Source organism: Mya arenaria, chromosome 1 (genome assembly GCF_026914265.1).
Source record: "Mya arenaria isolate MELC-2E11 chromosome 1, ASM2691426v1".
Taxonomy (NCBI): Eukaryota; Metazoa; Mollusca; class Bivalvia; order Myida; family Myidae; genus Mya; species Mya arenaria.
Window position 1 is genome coordinate 45,604,927 of NC_069122.1, and position 17,848 is coordinate 45,622,774.

Genomic DNA, 17,848 nt, shown 5'->3' on the forward strand with positions numbered 1-17,848 from the left:
ACATGGCATTATGTTTGTGCCGTAGGAGTTAAACACCTCCATACTTGACAACAATACAGCGTCGGTCTTGAAAATGCATCATTGCATTTACGTGTCGAATAAATACGGCAAGTTATCTAAAATTGCTTCTGAACATAATAAGTACCACCCATATTTGACATACGACACTCTGATGTCCTAATATGCAGTAACACTTGTGGGAACTTGACCCTAGAGATAAGGACAAGGGAAACACGTCGTCTTGGTATGTCAATCACATGTGGCAAGTTATTTTAAAATATGTCCATACATGAAAAGTTACAGCCCGGACACGACCACCGATACTCTATTTCCTTATATGCAGCATTCCATAGTATTCAAACACTAAGTGTAACATTAAACCTAAAGGTATGAACAGAGGTCTTATACGCGGTATGATGTCCTTATAAACCAAACACATTTGGCAATTTTTTTAACATCTGTCCATACAATAGAAAATTACAGCCCGGACACGAGAAGTTGAGCCGGACTCACGAACGGACGGACGGACGGTGTGATTTTAATATGCCCACTTTCGGGGCTCGTACGATATGCATTGATAAGATTGCAAAAATAGGCAGGTTGCACATATTAATAAGGGCAGCAACTTTCAATATTATTCAGTTATCTAAATGACCTCATTATGCATATTTTATCGTTGTGGTGCATTTGAAATTTGCAGTCTGCGCTTTAATCGTTGATTCTTGTTCTCGTTCGTATTTTAAATACTGGATTTAAACAACGGAGCTGTGTGAAAAATAAGGGTATTTTAATTGCTATAAATGTGTTAAAAATGGAAACCCATTTTGCCTATATATCGTTAACAATTGTTGCCGTTCTGTTCACAGGAATTTATTTTCAAATGATGCAATTGACATCTACGGTAAATTATGTGCGACAAAATTTTAAGAACAACAATCGATTTGACCTTAGAAAAGTACAAGAGTTTTTGAAAATGATGAATCAACAACAAATACTGGCAATTGAAGCAAGAAATCATCTCTATAGTAGTACATTGATAGAAGATCCAAGTGTTGTTACAAACAAAGCAGTTTTGTTTACAAATAAAAGTGTTTTAGATTTCAATTGCCAAGCTTTAATCAACGGCGACAATAATGAAATGAGCAGATATATTAAAGGGTTTGAAACTCACAAGATAAATAAAACTATAGATGTTAAAACTAGGTTTTCCAACATAACCGCGAACTGTACACACTTTGTGACACAAAGATGATACATCACAGACGCATTGACAGAAGAAGAGAAACAGTTTCCGATTGCTTTCAGTATCCTGATACATACGGAAGTTAAGCAGGTTGAAACACTTTTACGTGCGATTTACCGGCCCCAGAATCTTTACTGCATTCATGTAGACAGAAGAAGTACTGCAGCGTTTTATGAAGAAATCCTTGCAATTTCATCTTGTTTTGACAATGTTTTTTTGACCTCACAAAGGTTTGACGTGAAATGGGGCACAATGTCAGTCTTAGAACCAGAAATTGAATGTATGAAGGATCTTTGGAACAAAAGTGTGTCTTGGAAATACTTTATAAATTTGACTGGCCAGGAATTTCCATTGCGAACAAACTTTGAACTTGTAAAAATACTTAAAGCCTACAATGGTGCCAACGATATAGCTGCAACTCTGCGATTGTAAGTATATAGTAAGCCCATGAGAAAGTAATCTTTAGTTTAGTTTAGATTTGTTTTTAAAAACAACGCTGGTTTATTTCTGTAAAAAACTGGACTTTATAAAAAAAAACTTTTATGCATTTAGAGTAAAGAATTATGACTTACATAAAGCTGTCGAAGAAACATAATAAAATAGAAATGAAGGAGAAGTAATATTATTTTTTTGGATTAAAAAAGCTGGATTGATAAAATAAAAACGTAGCGGAACTTAAGAAAAAAGTTTTTGGCGTTATAGGTATATTTTATAACTGTTTCGTAAATACCATGGCTAATCATTATAAAAATAAATATATTTTTACACTTCTAACGTGTTTTGTTCAGGTCGACATTAAAAGTACTCATACTATAAAGACTTAAATGATCAAAATTTATAAAGGCTTATTATTTTTTATTTGATCTATCATATGCTTTCTTTTAACATAAAGGTCAAATGAGTTAAAAATAACAATGCATTCAATAATGATCCCCTATTTTTGCTACGCTTCTTATGTGCATCTATGCAGACTGTCTCTACGTTTAAAACTAAGTATTCCATCGGCTTTAAAGTTCAGGATTGATTCCAGCCATGTTGGTTTGATTTAAAAAAATGTATTATAACATTTGTGTAGATACAAAATAAATATAGAACATTTGTGTAGATATTAATATTATTTTTACAAAGACAGTTGCTGAAATTATTCGAAACAAAACGATTGTTTGCCTTTGTTCAAGGAGAATCCCATCGCATCTTCCATTTCTCCAAACTTTACCCTTAACCATGTATTTTGTTCATTGCTTTGGTCAATATATAAAACTGTTTATTTCTTTACCTGTTTATTACCTAGCCAGAAATTTATAATTATTATTATTTTTAAACGGGTTTTTAAAATTCAAACCACTTTATTGAACACGAATTTAATTACGAGCAACTAAATAAAACAAATCAGATTTCATCTTGGGTTTACAAATTGTGTAAAAGATACAAAACTTCGTTTTAAAAAATATGATCAATTTGCACAGTAGGCATGCAGATTTGACAGCTTGACGTTTTTTTATTAACCCTTTGAAAACAAACCTTTAAAATATGTCATGAACACTATATAATCTATGAGGCACAACTTACATATGTTATCAGATTTCTTTTCCCAAATACCCTTTCTTCATAACAGAGAAAACATATTACAAGTTTCATTATTCTATTTTTTTTAAAGATGCACATTTACTCCCAAATAAGATTTACCACAAATAATAATATTGTTGTAATATTCCAAAAAGGTTGAAAAAATGTCAGAAACAGTAGTTTTTAGTGATGAAACGATTATCGAGTACAATCGATTAATCGTCGCTTACAATGCTATTTCGGTGACAATCGATAGTGGTTGTCCAAAATCGATGTCGCCTATGTTTCTTCTGGTAACTACGTATTGTTTTGTTTTGTGGTAAAAGTCGAGAAAATGTATTTTATTCTTTCAGATAAATTCTCTTTGAGTTCATTTTATTAAGGGCGGTAACACTCTTACACAAGTGCGGTGAATGTTAACACTTTTGCTTAAAAACTTACAACCTCTCCCAAAATTACAAATTAGTCTTAATATTGTATATATTTCATACAACATTCTTCAATAACCTGTCTCTATGATGTAGTGGGTCCGGTCTTTTCTGTAAATACCGGGGATTCCGGCATGATGCATTTTGTTTTTAAAACCGTTTTTGGTTTGGTTTGTAATTAAATAAATTACGTTTTTGTTGAAAGTTTTATGAAATTAAGATGTTCTAATTAAATGTTAAATTTAACAGGTTCACAAAAAAATATTATGCATTGACATGGATAAAATATTAAGATAACTTACATGTTCCAGTGTGCAGCATTTTGCAGTATAATGTGCAATTATTAAGTATGTGTTGTGTTGTGATGTTTTATGTTTTTTGTTTAGTTGTTAAAAGACAGAAAGAGGTTATGGAATTTACATTCTGTTGCAAAAAGCATGCCTATAGCATCACACGTACTGAATTCAGGTTTAGCCATTTAAATGCTCGTGCTACTATGTATAAATAATGCATTCCTTACTGATATTATGAGCTTTCGATAATTGTCCGATAGTAAATCGAAATGCTTGGTCCGATTCGATTCGATTATCGATATCAAATGGAGTCCGATTTTCAAACACTAGTAGTTTTTATGATAAGAACATGCGTCACTAACAACACGTGCTTCAAAATGAACTGCAGATAAGAACATGCGTCACTAACAACACGAGCTTCAAAATGAACTGCAGATAAGAACATGCGTCCCTAACAACACGTGCTTCAAAATGAACTGCAGATAAGAACATGCGTCACTAACAACACGTGTTTCAAAATGAACTGCAGATAAGAACATGCGTCACTAACAACACGTGCTTCAAAATGAACTGCAGATAAGAACATGCGTCACTAACAACACGAGCTTCAAAATGAACTGCAGATAAGAACATGCGTCACTAACAACACGTGCTTGTTGAAAATATTGTTTCAAATGTTTGTAAATATTTTGAGAATGAAATTTGTGTTCAACCGAAATACATACAAGTATGCATGTTACTTCCCAGTAAAACGCATACAATAAATTGTGCAATATTATTAAATCCGTTGTTAAATATCATTTTCGTTTTTTTTCTCTAATATTACCCTGTGCTTTGTTAGTGAAACCAGATTAGAATCGGGCGGCGTCGAATTCACCTATGAAAACTGAATAATTTACTCGGTGTTAAAGATTTGTAACCAAACTGTAAAGGAAGAGATTATTTTAGAGCTTTCATGGAATTGTGTTTGGTGCCCCTAAGGCCAAGGCCAAGGTTATGCTTTAACTTAAAATAGAAAACCGATTGGAATTATGTATCTTAAATCAGAGTCTCGAAAATAATAAAAACCATTAGCCATATGAATATTCCGCCTCTGCTAAATTCCGAACATAAAGTCACCAAGATACCGAAAAACAAGAGGATAAACATTATACAGTAATCTTTCTGTATAAGCAACAATCCTGGTTAGTTGTCGGGACATAATTTAATATTTAAAAAAGAGTATTAAACGGCATTTATCAACTTCTTTTTAGGGCTAATAAGGAACGATGGTCGAATGCTGGACCAGCCCCTCATGATATCCGACCATCAAAAGGGCCCGTGCACATAGCAGCCAGCAAGGCCTACGTGGATTATCTCCTCCATGACCAGAGGGCAAAGGACTTACTAGAGTGGACACGAAAAACAGACGTACCTGACGAAACATACTTTTCTACGCTGAATAGCAACCCTCATTTAAATGTTCCCGGTTCTTATAATGGTAAAAAGTATTGTGTTTAAACATAATTTATTAACTGATCTATGTTGTTCTTTGATATATATTTCCATTCATATGTTTTCTTTTATGCTTTTCGAAACAATGTTGAGTTTTATCATTGAAATAACAACAGTGAAAATATCAATTCAACCTTTCAAATTTTCATTCAAAAGATGGCGGCGAAGTAAGTTAAATGAATGTATTCATGCACCGCTTGGATTAAAAGTGTTTTTGTTATTGTTTGGAACATAGATGCATTGATAACTGTTCATAATTTGTTTGCACTAAAAATGAGCGAATAATAATCTATAAAAAGAATATCAGATAACTTGTTCTCATCAAACCGAAAATAGAAAATTGACACTTACGTCACCAGGCATAATTTTCAAAAAGGGGGTAATTTAGAAAATAAATACTATAAAACTCCAAAAATAAGCATAAAAGAAAGATTTTTTTCAGTGTTTAGTCGTAGTTTATTTCAATCGTGATTATTGAAAAACTATATTTCCACTCCTGAAAATATGTGTTTCTATCACACTCGTCATTTTTGGTAACACATCGTAGATGCGTAAAATATCTTTTTATGCACAAAAAATATCAATCGGAACAAATCGGTAATTGTTCTCATCGAAAACCACCTCGGATGTATATTATGCACCAGTCAATTGTAACTGAGGCCCTCCCAGGTCCGGAGAATAGCGGGGACTTTCGGTCCAGCCAAGCCCGGGTAAAATTCCTGTTCTGCGGGGACGAAATGCTGGAAAAATCCCCGCCAAATGCCCCCGCAGTCCCAGGAATCCTAGGTAAGGTCCATTCCCCGCTATCTTTTGCGCGAAGACAAAACCACCGCATTCACAGGGCACTGCGGGGCCACCTTAAAGGTAAAAACACTGCCCATTTCCCCCGCTATCACCAGTATACCCCCGGTCCTGGGGGCGGGGCGCCGGGGCTACAATTGACTGCTGCATTATATTTATCTTCGCTGCAAACGGATAATCGCGTAGTTATTTCACATTAGCATGTAAGTTTGAGGACTTTACTCTAAAAAAATCTTCATTATTTATGTATAAATTACACGCTGATACACTACAATTAATTTATATTGGTATTTTAATTTTACGAAGTACTGAATAATGCACCGTTGTTTTCGATGGAAAATGGCCGAGATGTTCCGATTGAAATCAGGTCACCTGTCATGATTTTAAAAGCCGTCTATTTTTGAGCCTGTTAGCTTTATGTTTGCAAGTTTCGCGATTTGTTGATAGACAACGTAAATTTGTTTTAGGTAGCTACTTTGCTAATCCAAACCACACATACACATCGTCGTTGACTCGCTACAAGCAGTGGAGGTTTGCTGGACAAGAAGATCTCTGCAAAGGGAAGTTTGTCCGAGAAATCTGCATTTTAGGCGTCGGTAAATTATTTTTTCATGAAAGTTTGCGCGATATATCTGCATTTTAAACGTCGGTAAATTAAGTTTTGCATGGAAGTTTGCGCGAGATATCTGCATTTTAGGCGTCGGTAAATTAGTTTTTGCATGAATTTTTGTGCGAAACATATGGATTTTGTGCATCGGCAAATTATTGTTTGCCTTTTGGCTGTAGATAAATTTTTGTAGCACGAAATAAAGACTGTGCGTTATATTCGCCTTGGATGCAAACCTTGGCCAAAATTTCAACTTGACAGAATTTTGTAGAAAGATCTACTGCTAACCTTTTGGCCAATGATTGCACCATTAAACTACAAGCAATCTGAAATATTTCGCAAGTGTGGCAGAAGAAAATAACATAGTCTTTTATATGCTAAAAATATTTTCATATCTTATCTGTCAAAATAATATTTAAAAATTTAAAGCTGCACTCTCACAGATTGAACTTTTGACCACTATTTTTATTGTCTTTGAACAAGCAAATTTTTGCGTAATTATCTGCAAACCAGTAATAAAAGACTGTTGACAAAAGATCAGATCCCAGCTTTCATATTTCCGTCCCAGAATTGATGTATGCTGCATTTTTCTTAAACCGTTAGTAACGGTTTAAGCCATAAAACATTAAATTTCGAATGGAAATATGAAAATCAGCGATCTGATCTTTTGTCAGCACATCACTGGTTAGCAGCTATTTACACAAAATTGCTAATTCCAAAGCAATCAATAAAAATGTTTGAAAAACGGTAAATCTGTGAGTGTGCAGCTTTAACGTCACTTACTTTTTTGTTTACATCGGTTGTGACCCGTGGTGACCTATTTGAGAACCCCTTTAAGTCACGTGATTCCCCAACCTATAAGCGTACATATTGACTGGACGAGAACCTCCACAAATAAACCTATATCAAATTAGTTTGTCATTCATTTCTATATACAAGAAAGACCATTGATGCAAAGCATCAAAGGGCGCCGTTTAATAGTTTATGCACTTGTTATATGTTGAAAAACAAGGAATGTCAAGGCCAAACAAGCATATTATGGTGCATTGAACCGCATCTATGAATTTTTCAAAATGTTTGTAGTTTTCTGCATGACAACATAGGCAAAAGCATTGAAATTGAAGATTTTCAAGTTGAACATTTCATTAGGGGTGGGGTACATTAATGAACAAGACAGAATTAGGGTGCTTGTGCACTGTACTTTTTGTCATTGCCACATACCAGTGTACCAAGTTTTATTTCAATACCATAAGTAGTTTTAAAGTAATGCTCTGGTCAAGAAAAAGTGGCAAAGGGCAATAATTATGTAATTAGCTTAAAAATAGCTATAGTCATTGTGCACTGCACTTCCTCTCGTTGTGCTAAATACCATTGAATGATGTTTAATGAAATTCCAAAAAAGTAGTTTTCTAGTTATGCTCCGGACAGGAAAAGATACAAAGGGAATAACTCTTGCAATACACTGAAATAGAGTTATTGTTCATGTACACTGCAGTTCTAATCATATAGGGGGAGGGGGCAACGTCACCATGCTGGAATGACAACTTGTAGGGAAGAATAAGTTACCTCATTCATCATGAAGAAGTGATATGAAATAACAATTTAACAATTTGTGTAGTACTTTAATAAATATTATCATTTCGTCCGAAAGTTGCAAACATAAATAGAACATAATTATTGAACTGTAAAGCTGCAAACATAAATAGAACATAATTAATGAACTGTTATATAAAAAGTGAACATTGTTTACTAGATGAAATGCATTTATAACATAACATGCCTTGTTTTTAGCTGTTTAATAATACTAATGTTAACTTCTTCATTTACATAGTAAAGAAGAGTAGAAAATGGATGTTTTAGTTGATATTAACACAAAAACAGCATGTGTCTTATTGGACAATGGCATTTTTTTCAAATATGATAAAAAATAACGCATTCAAACTGAATATGTATCTGACTATATATGAAGGAAATAATACTGTTTCTATTTTTCACAAAGGTTTTGAAATACAACAATCCACATATAAGCATAAATAGGCCAAATATGCAAAAAAATAATAGTAAACAATGTGTGAAAGTGATACTGAACACTTAAAATAATTTCTTTGTGCATTAAATGAATATATACCAGAAAAGCAATACTCAATCAAGTCCAAAATGTATAATAACATGAAGAACACCCTTTTATGAATATCTTCATAACAAATCAGAGTACATGTAAACAATAATCATTTATATCATTAGTATCAAATGTGTCCAGTTTAAAGTGTGTTTTCATTTGCATTAAATTACATTGTAATATATACCAGAAAAGCAATTATAAAAATCCTTAAATGTATAAGAAACTGAAGACAATAAAGAATAACACCCATTTATGAATATCTCCAAAACAAATCAGTGGTCACCTATATATAAAACAATAATCATTCGTATAATTAGTATCAAATGTGTCTAGTTTTTGTGTGTCTGTTCATTATCTTTAAATGAGCATCTTTAAAGTGAAACTCTTATTTGAAATCAATACATATAATTGTATATATAACACACATCAAATTGAATGAAAAAAACAATAACTACTTACTAAATAATGCATTTACTGAAATATCGTTTACTGATAACAAGCTTGTCACCGTGTTTATAATAGCAGAATGCATGACAAATATTAAATGATCAATTGGTGATTGCTAAAAGATTTACTGTGGTCTACTATAGTTTCACAAGGCAGAAATACCATGTTTTAAGTTCATTCTTATTAGCAAATTGAACTCAAGATCCTTCATTAGAAACATTGTTGTTGACATCTATCAACCCATTTTGAAAAATGAAAACAATACTATTAATTATCATAAGTCTTATTGGGGAGTAAGAGTGCATCTTTAAAAATAGTGTGTGTGTTTTTTCACTTAAATATGTAACAATTCAATTTGACAAATGAGACAAATAGAAGTAGTAATTGTACATAAAACAAAACATCAACACAAATTGACAAAGCTCAATATAACAGGAAATCTATATTATGAAAACACAAATCCTTAAAGGCCATAATTATTTGAACTGAATTAAGGTATAAGTAATACACACTTTTATAAAGCTTTTACGGACAACATAGTTATTATCATGGTACGTTATGGGACTTTTATCCAAATTTTGAAGATTTCTTTACTGTTAATTAAAAATATTTTGTCTTTATTTCATTTTTTTTCACATTATCAGAGATTATGAAATAAACACAACAGTTTCTGGTAAAAAAACTCCAGTTAACAGAAAAATTACGTTCAACCGAACATATTATTGATACACATGGAAAAAAAATCATTTTGATTGATCTTGTGAGTCTTCGGAACAGAGCAGTATTTCGATGTTTTAAAATATATAGCAGTTTTATAAATTCATAAAAAAATAGTTAATAATAAGACAACCTGCTGAAATCATTTAAATATTTTCTATAATGTCTAATGAACAATTCAAAAGACAATTTATGATAGTTTACCGTTCAGTTTTGAAGGAAATATACATAATGTCATGTAACTATACATTTTTATAACTAATAAAATGCTTAAAAATCAACCCTTTTCTTGTAAAAAGCTCAATTGGACTTATTCATAAAATGTAATCATTCAAATAAATGAATTTTACTTATGATACTAACTAAGAATTCAGATTTAAAAACAATGAATGTACTTTTAAATTAAAATATGTAAAGAAACAAGAACACTAAGTAGGCGGTAATGACCTTCCAAAAATGTCAGAGTGAAAGTTCTTAACTAATGTCTTTTGAATATTTTAACATGTAAACAGTCTCTGTTGGTAATCGATGTCTATTTGTTTTATTTAGTCAATGGTATTCTAACATTTAGAACTTTTCACAATAATTCTTCACTCTTCAACATTTGAAGTTTGGTTTGTTCCCATGCGTTTGTACTTGTAGTGTCTGCACAGATGAAAATTACTCAATGCTGAGTCAATGCTGATTTAACAGGTCTTTACCCATCTAGAATGTTTAGTGCTGTAAAAGAAAAAAAAGTACTTTCTAACTAATTTGTATAGATAATAATACTGCCATACATATACAAAATAAAATATAAACAGTTTAATATTTCTCAACATTATTTAAAAACAACAACAATAAGCTGATACATACATACGTATATAATATAAAGAAAATTACTAGATTTATCAATAAAATTCATCATCACCACCACCATCACCACCACCACAACCACTGGATTATTGAAAACAGTGAGTTTATAAAACAACAAACACCAACTCAAATATGTTTTATTTGAAATACTCACATCATTTCTATCAGATGTGGATATACATGGATGCCAAATCTGTCTCAATGATCCAACAAAGTATTTAATGCAGGCTGGAATTCTTCACATAATAGTAATATTCAGTCCTTTTCCTGCCTGAAAGAAATTAGACTTCTGATTATCAACCAACAGAAACTACATCCGTAAAATACAAATGCACATGTATTAATTATACATTCTGCACTAATATCCGTTTTAGCCAAGAGTAAGGGTTGGTAGGCACAAATGTGTAGATGTTGTGCATATGGTTGATAATGATTCACAACAGTATGGCGTTCAACGAGACCTACACCAAGCAAATGAATGTCGCTTGTGTCCAAGCTGTTGTGGCTTCCAGCCCGAAACCATGTACATCTTTTAATACAGGTTTATTTTGAAAATATGCAGTTTGTAAACAAATAATGGGTATTTTTAAGTCTAATATTTTTCTAAGATAAAACAATCAAATAAAAGATTACATACTCATATCATATACATAAATGATGTACATAAGTACATTTAAAAATATGTAACATGTACATAATGCATCAGTCAATTGTAACCACGGCCCTCCAGGTCTGGGGATATGCCGGGGATGTGCCGGGGAAATGGCCTGTGTTTTTAACTTTCAGGTGGCCTCGCAGTGCCGGGTGAATACGGTGGTTTTGTCTTTGAGACAGATATAGCAGGGAATATGCCTTACCTAGGCTCCCTGGGGTACCGGGCATATGGCGAGGATTTGACCATCAGTTCGTCCCCGCAGGACGAGGATTTTACCCGGGGTTGGCTGGACAGAAAGTCAAAGTCCCAGCTATTGCTCGGACCTGGTGGGGCTTTGGTTACAATTGACTGGTGCATTAAAAGTAGATGTAAAGTATGTAACATGTATATTTATAGTACATAAAAATATTAAAACGCTGTCTTAACGTGTAGCAAATAAAAATGATTTAAGAATTCCAAAGAAATTAAAAAAACAAACATTTTTGAACACATAAACTTACACAAATACTCAAGGATACTTACATGAATAGCCCTTTGATACGAATATCCCAATTCCATGCTGATTGTTGACATTAGTTTTTTCGACAGAAAATCTTCTCTTACGCGTATAATTCACTCATAATCCATGTTTTACTGTAATGACTCAAATTGTTAGATGTATCGTAATCAACTGTCAGTGTGCACTTTTAGTGTTTACTTATTTTAAACGTATATTCATGACAAAACCGAGTTTCCAACTATTAATCGACGATGTAGAAATTCCATTATAGACCTATGAATAGCGGGGAAATACCTTCTGGTTCTAAAAATAGCAACATCCGGATATGTGTAGTGTTCTAAAAAGAAAACAAAACGGGGGCACTCGTAATACAATTTTACTAATGTCACCTTCAACACATTAAAAAAATAAAGTTAGGTGAACATTTAATCCAATATCGATTAAATTAAAGAAAACATCTTAACTCATTGTTTATTAATGCAGTAAACATAACAAAACAACATAAAACATAATTATTCCCATTCACATAATTACCGGTCCACACATTTTGCATTTCATTCGGAACTCCTCCGAATATTTACATTTCCGGCACATGATATTACAGTTAACCAATCGGAAAACGTAAACGAAACGCGAACAGTTATTAAACTTATTTGTCGTTCTTCAAATTTAATGTTTTGAAGATAAATTGAAGACAATCTATTCAACCACAAATAGCATTTTTAACACCCATGCAATCGTCATCCATTTGCATTTTTTAATCATAATAAAATAACAGTAAAACCCAACTGTCAATCAACTTAAAAACCGCTCCTACCACTAACTAAAATAAATTCCCATTCCATAATAGGCGCGCTCTCCAGAGCGGCGCCAATAATAATTCACTAAACAAAGAAACATATGGCGACTATTGCTTTGCATCAGTGGTATTTCTTGTATATTTTTGTTTTTCAGATAACTTTTCTCCCCAAAGCAAAAATTAATATAAGGAGAAAGAAATAAAAAAAAAGAGAACTAAACAAAATTTCCAATATGAAAACATAATTTCAATACTATTGTGTTCTGCTTAAAAGTAGGTAATGGAGTTTCAAATAATGAAGAATCACTTAACAAAGATTTCCAGATATGGTTTAAATCAATGATATTAGTATTGCGAGTGCGAGTAAAACCACGACAAAAACATGTTTATAAACTGTGTAATTCAAAATCCATTCTATTTTCAGGTGATTTGCAAAGGTTAGCAAAAAGTGAAATGCTGTTTGCCAATAAGTTTTTCCTCGATTTCCAACCATTAGCCTTAAAATGCCTGGAAGAACTGATTTACAATCGGACCAGGGACGAATACTTAAGAAGTATTCATTTTAATGACACACTTTATACACAGCAGGACTTTGTGATAAACCAAATATGATTACTAAATAAGTCGACAAAGTTCCAATACTTGTGAGTTGTGAGATTGTTTAGAATATTTTATTTGAAACATTATGCATAGCAGGACTTTGTGACAACTCAAAAACGATAACAGATAAGTGGATGTGAGGTGTGAGGTTGTGTAAGATCTGCTATTTGTAACCTTATGCTTAGAGAGTTAGATGAAATTGTTTTGTATAGGATCTTTATTAAATATATAAAAACTATAATTTCTACAAGGCTCATGTCTTATCGTTTGCGTTTAAAAGTTCTGTTTAATTTTACAGGTTTAACTGAATTTGCATTTTTATAATGTGGTAACATAAATTCCGCATAATGCAATTGAAACTACAATCTTATTAGCAAAACAACGTGATAGTGGGTCTTAGGATGAGAAATGGTCTTAAAATGATAGTGCGTCTTAGAGTAAGTGTGGGACTGAGAGAATGTGTCTGATGGTGAAGTGGGTTGTTGAAATTTTAAGGGCGGGAGTTGGAATTCTTCACCTATGGGTAAAAGAAAGTCTTTGGGTAAGAGTGGGCCTAAGATAAAAAGTGGGTCTTATAGTGAGAGAAGGTCCTAGGGTTAGAGTGAGTGTTAGGGTAAGAGGGGGTGAGGGGTGGTCTTAGGGTGAGTGGATCTTAGGGTAAATGTGGGTGAGAGGGGGTCTTATAGTGAGAGAGGGTGCCAGGGTAAGAGTGGGTGTTAGGTTAAGAGGGGGTGAGGGGTGGGCTTAGGGTGAGAGTGGGTGTTAGGGTAAGAGGGTGTTAGAGGGGGTCTCAGGGTTAGAGTGGGTGTTAGGGTAAGTGGGGGTGAGAGGTGGTCTTAGGGTGAGAGTGGGTGTTAGGGTAAGAGGGGGTGAGCGGGGGTCCCAGGGTTAGAGTGGATGTTAGGGTAAGAGGAGGTGAGAGGCGGTCTTAGGGTGAGAGTGGGTGTTAGAGTAAGAGTGGGTGAGCGGGAATCCCAGGGTTAGAGTGGGTGTTAGTGTAAGAGGGGGTGAGAGGTGGTCTCAGGGTAAGAGTGGGTGTTAGGGTAAGAAGGGATGAGAGGGGGTACCAGGGTTAGAGTGGGTGTTAGGGTAAGAGGGGGTGAGGGGTGGTCTTAGGATGAGAGTCGGTGTTAGGGTTAGAGGGGGTGGGCGGGGGTTCCAGGGTAAGAGTGGGTGTTAGGGTAAGAGGGGGTGAGGGGTGGTCTTAGGGTGAGAGTGGGTGTTAGGGTTAGAGGGGGTGGGTGGGGGTCCCAGGGTAAGAGTGGGTGTTAGGGTAAGAGGAGTTGAGAGGTGGTCTTAGGGTGAGAGTGGGTGTTAGGGTAAGAGGGGGTGGGCGGGGGTCCCAGGGTAAGAGTGGGTGTTAGGGTAAGAGGGGGTGAGGGGTGGTCTTAGGGTGAGAGTGGGTGTTAGGGTAAGAGGGGGTGAGGGGTGGTCCCAGGGTAAGAGTGGGTGTTAGGGTAAGAGGAGGTGAGAGGTGGTCTTAGGGTGAGAGTGGGTGTTAGGGTAAGAGGGGGTGGGCGAGGGTTCCAGGGTAAGAGTGGGTGTTAGGGTAAGAGGAGGTGAGAGGTGGTCTTAGGGTGAGAGTGGGTGTTAGGGTAAGAGGGGGTGGGCGGGGGTTCCAGGGTAAGAGTGGGTGTTAGGGTAAGAGGGGGTGAGGGGTGGTCTTAGGGTGAGAGTGGGTGTTAGGGTAAGAGGGGGTGAGGGGTGGTCTTAGGGTGAGAGTGGGTGTTAGGGTAATAGAGGCTGAGGGGTGGTCTTAGGGTGAGGGTGGGTGTTAGGGTAAGAGGGGGTGAGGGGTGGTCTTAGGGTGAGAGTGGGTGTTAGGGTAAGAGGGGGTGAGCGGGGATCCCAGGGTAGAGTGGGTGTTAGTGTAAGTGGGGTGATATGTGGTCTTAGGGTGTGAGTGGGTGTTAGGGTAAGAAGGGGTGAGCGGGAGTCTTAGAATGAGAGTGGATGTTAAGGTAAGAGAGAGTGAAAGGGGGTACTGGGTTTAGAATGGGTGTTAGTTAGAGGGGGTGAGGGTTGGTCTTAGGGTAAGAATGGGTGTTAGGGTAAGAGGGAGTGAGCGAGGGTCCCAGGGTAAAAGTGGGTGTAAGTGTCAGAGGGGGAAGGGGGTCTCAGGGTGAGAGTGGGTGTTAGGGTAAGCGGAGGTCAGAGGTGGTCTTAGGGTGAGAGCGGGTGTTAGGGTAAGAGGGGATTAGAAGGGGTCTCAGGGTGAGAGTGGATCTTAGGGTAAGAGAGGGTGTTAATGTAAGAGGGAGTGAGAGGGGATCCCAGGGTGATAGTGGGTGTTAGGGTAAGAGGGGGTGAGAGGGGGTCCCAGGGTGAGAGTGGGTGTTAGGGTGAGAGGGGGTCTCAGGGTGAGAGTGGGTGTTAGGGTAAGAGGGGGGTAGAGCGGGTCCCAGGGTGAGAGTGGGTGTTAGGGTAAGTGGGGGTGAGAGGGGGTCTCAGGGTTAGAGTGGGTTTCAGGGTTAGAGTGGGTGTAAGGGTAAGAGAGGGTGAGATGGGGTCTTAGGGTAAGAGTAGGTGAGAGGGGATTTGAGGGTGAGAGTGGGTCTTAGAGTAAGAGAGGGTGAGAGGGGGGTCTTAGGGTGAGAGTGGGTGTTAAATCAAGAGAGGGTCTCAGGGTTAGAGTGGGTCTAAGTGTAAGAGTTGGCGAGAGAGGGTCTCAGGGTTAGAGCGAGTCTTAGGGTAAGAGTGGGTGAGAGAGGGTCTCTGGGTGAGAGTTGATCTTAGGGGAATAGTGGGTGAGATTGGGTGTTAGGGTAAGAGTGGGTTTTAGGGTAAGAGTAGGTGAGAGGGGGTTTTAAGGCGAGAGTGGGTGAGAGAGGGTCTTAGGGTAAGAGTGGTCGAGAGTGGGACTTAGGGTAAGAGGGAGTAAGAGGGGGTCTTATGGTAAGAGTGGGTGAGAGAGGGTCTTAGGGTAAGAGTGGGTGTTTGGGTAAGAGGGGGTGAAAGGGGGTCTTTGGGTGAGAGGGGATCTTAGCGTAAGAGGGGGTGGGAGGGGGTCACCGTATAAGAGGGAGTCTTATGGTAAGGTTGGGTGAGAGGGGGTCTCAGGGTGAGAGTGGATCTTTGGGTAAGAGTGGATGAGATGGGGTCATAGGGTAAGAGTTGGTTTTCGGGTAAGAGTTGGTGAGAGGGGGTCTTAAAGTGAGAGTGGGTCTTAGGGTAAGAAGGGGCGAGAGGAGGTCTAAGGGTAAGAATAGTTGAGAGAGGGTCTTAGCGTGAGAGTGAGCGAGAAGAGGTCTTAGGGTACGAGTGGGTTAGAGGGGGTCTTAGGGTTAGAGTGGGTGAGAGGGGGTCTTAGGGTAAGAGTTGGCGAGAGGGGGTCTTAGGGTAAGAGTTGGCGAGAGGGGGTGTTAGGGTAAGAGTGGGTGGGAGAGGGGGTGTTAGTGTAAGAGTGGGTGTTAGGGTAAAGGGGTGTGAAAATGGAATCAGAGTGAGAGGGAGTATTAGGGTAAGAGTGGGTGAGAGGGGTTCTCAGCGTGAGAGTGGGTATTATGGTAAGAGTTTGTAAGAGGGGCTTAGGTAGAGAGTCGGTGAGAGGTGGTCTTAGTGGTAATAGTGGGTGTGTAGGGGTCTCAAGGTAAGAGGGGGTCCAAGAGTAAGAGGGGTATAAGGGCACCTTGCGGTAAGAGTGGGTCTTAGAGTAAAAGCGGGTGAGAGGGGCCTTAGGGTAAGATTGGGTGAGAGGGGGTGTTAGGATAAGAGTGGGTGAAAAGGTGTCTCATTGTTAGAGTGGATCTTAGGGTAAGAGTGGCTGAGATGGGGGTCTTCGGGTTAGAGTGGGTTTTAGGGTAAGTTGGTGAGATATGGTTTTAGGGTAAGAGTAAGTGAGGGGGAGGTGCTTATGGAATGAGTGGGAGTTTAGGGAAGACTGGTTGAGAGTGGGTCTAAGGGTGATAGTGGGTCTTCGGGTGAGAGTGGGTCTTAGGGTGAGAGTGGGTCTTAGGGTGAAAGTAGGTCTAAGGGTAAGAGTTGGTCTAAGGGTGAGAGTGGATCTTAGGGTGAGAGAGGGTATTGTGGTGAGAGTGGGTCTTAGAATGAGAGTGGATCTAAGGGTGAGAGTGGGTCTAAGGGCGAGATTGGGACAAGGGTGAGAGCGGGTCTTATGGTGAGAGTGGGTCTTATGTTGAGAGTGGGTCTAAGGGTGAGAGTGGGTCTAAGGGTGAGGGTGGGTCTTATGGTGAGAGTGGGTTTTATGGTGAGAGTGGGTCTAAGGGTGAGAGTGGATCTAAGGGTGAGAGTGGATCTAATGGTGAGAGTGTGTCTAAGGGAGAGAGTGGTTCTAAGGGTGAGAATGGGTTTGATGGTGAGAGTGGGTCTGATGGTAAGAGTGGATCTAAGGGTGAGAGTGGGTCTTAGGGTGAGAGTGGGTCTAAGGGTGAGAGTGGGTCTAAGAGTTAGGGTGGGTCTTATGGTGAGAGTGGGTTTTATGGTGAGAGTGGGTCTAAGGGTGAGAGTGGATCTAAGGGTGAGACTGTGTCTAAGGGAGAGAGTGGTTCTAAGGGTGAGAATGGGTTTGATGGTGAGAGTGGATCTGATGGTGAGAGTGGATCTAAGGGTGAGAGTGGATCTTAGGGTGAGAGTGGGTCTAAGGGTGAGAGTGGGTCTTATGGTGAGAGTGGGTCTTATGTCGAGAGTGGGTCTAAGTGTGAGAGTGGATCTAATGGTGAGAGTGTGTCTAAGGGTGAGAGTGGATCTAATGGTGAGAGAAAA

The 17,848-nt window shown here is 37.5% G+C and overlaps 1 pseudogene; it reads left to right on the forward strand.

Annotated features, from left to right (window-relative positions):
• The first annotated feature begins 1,138 nt into the window (after window positions 1-1,138).
• LOC128227511 (beta-1,3-galactosyl-O-glycosyl-glycoprotein beta-1,6-N-acetylglucosaminyltransferase-like) lies at window positions 1,139-17,494 on the forward strand (annotated as a pseudogene).
• Window positions 17,495-17,848: the final 354 nt, after the last annotated feature.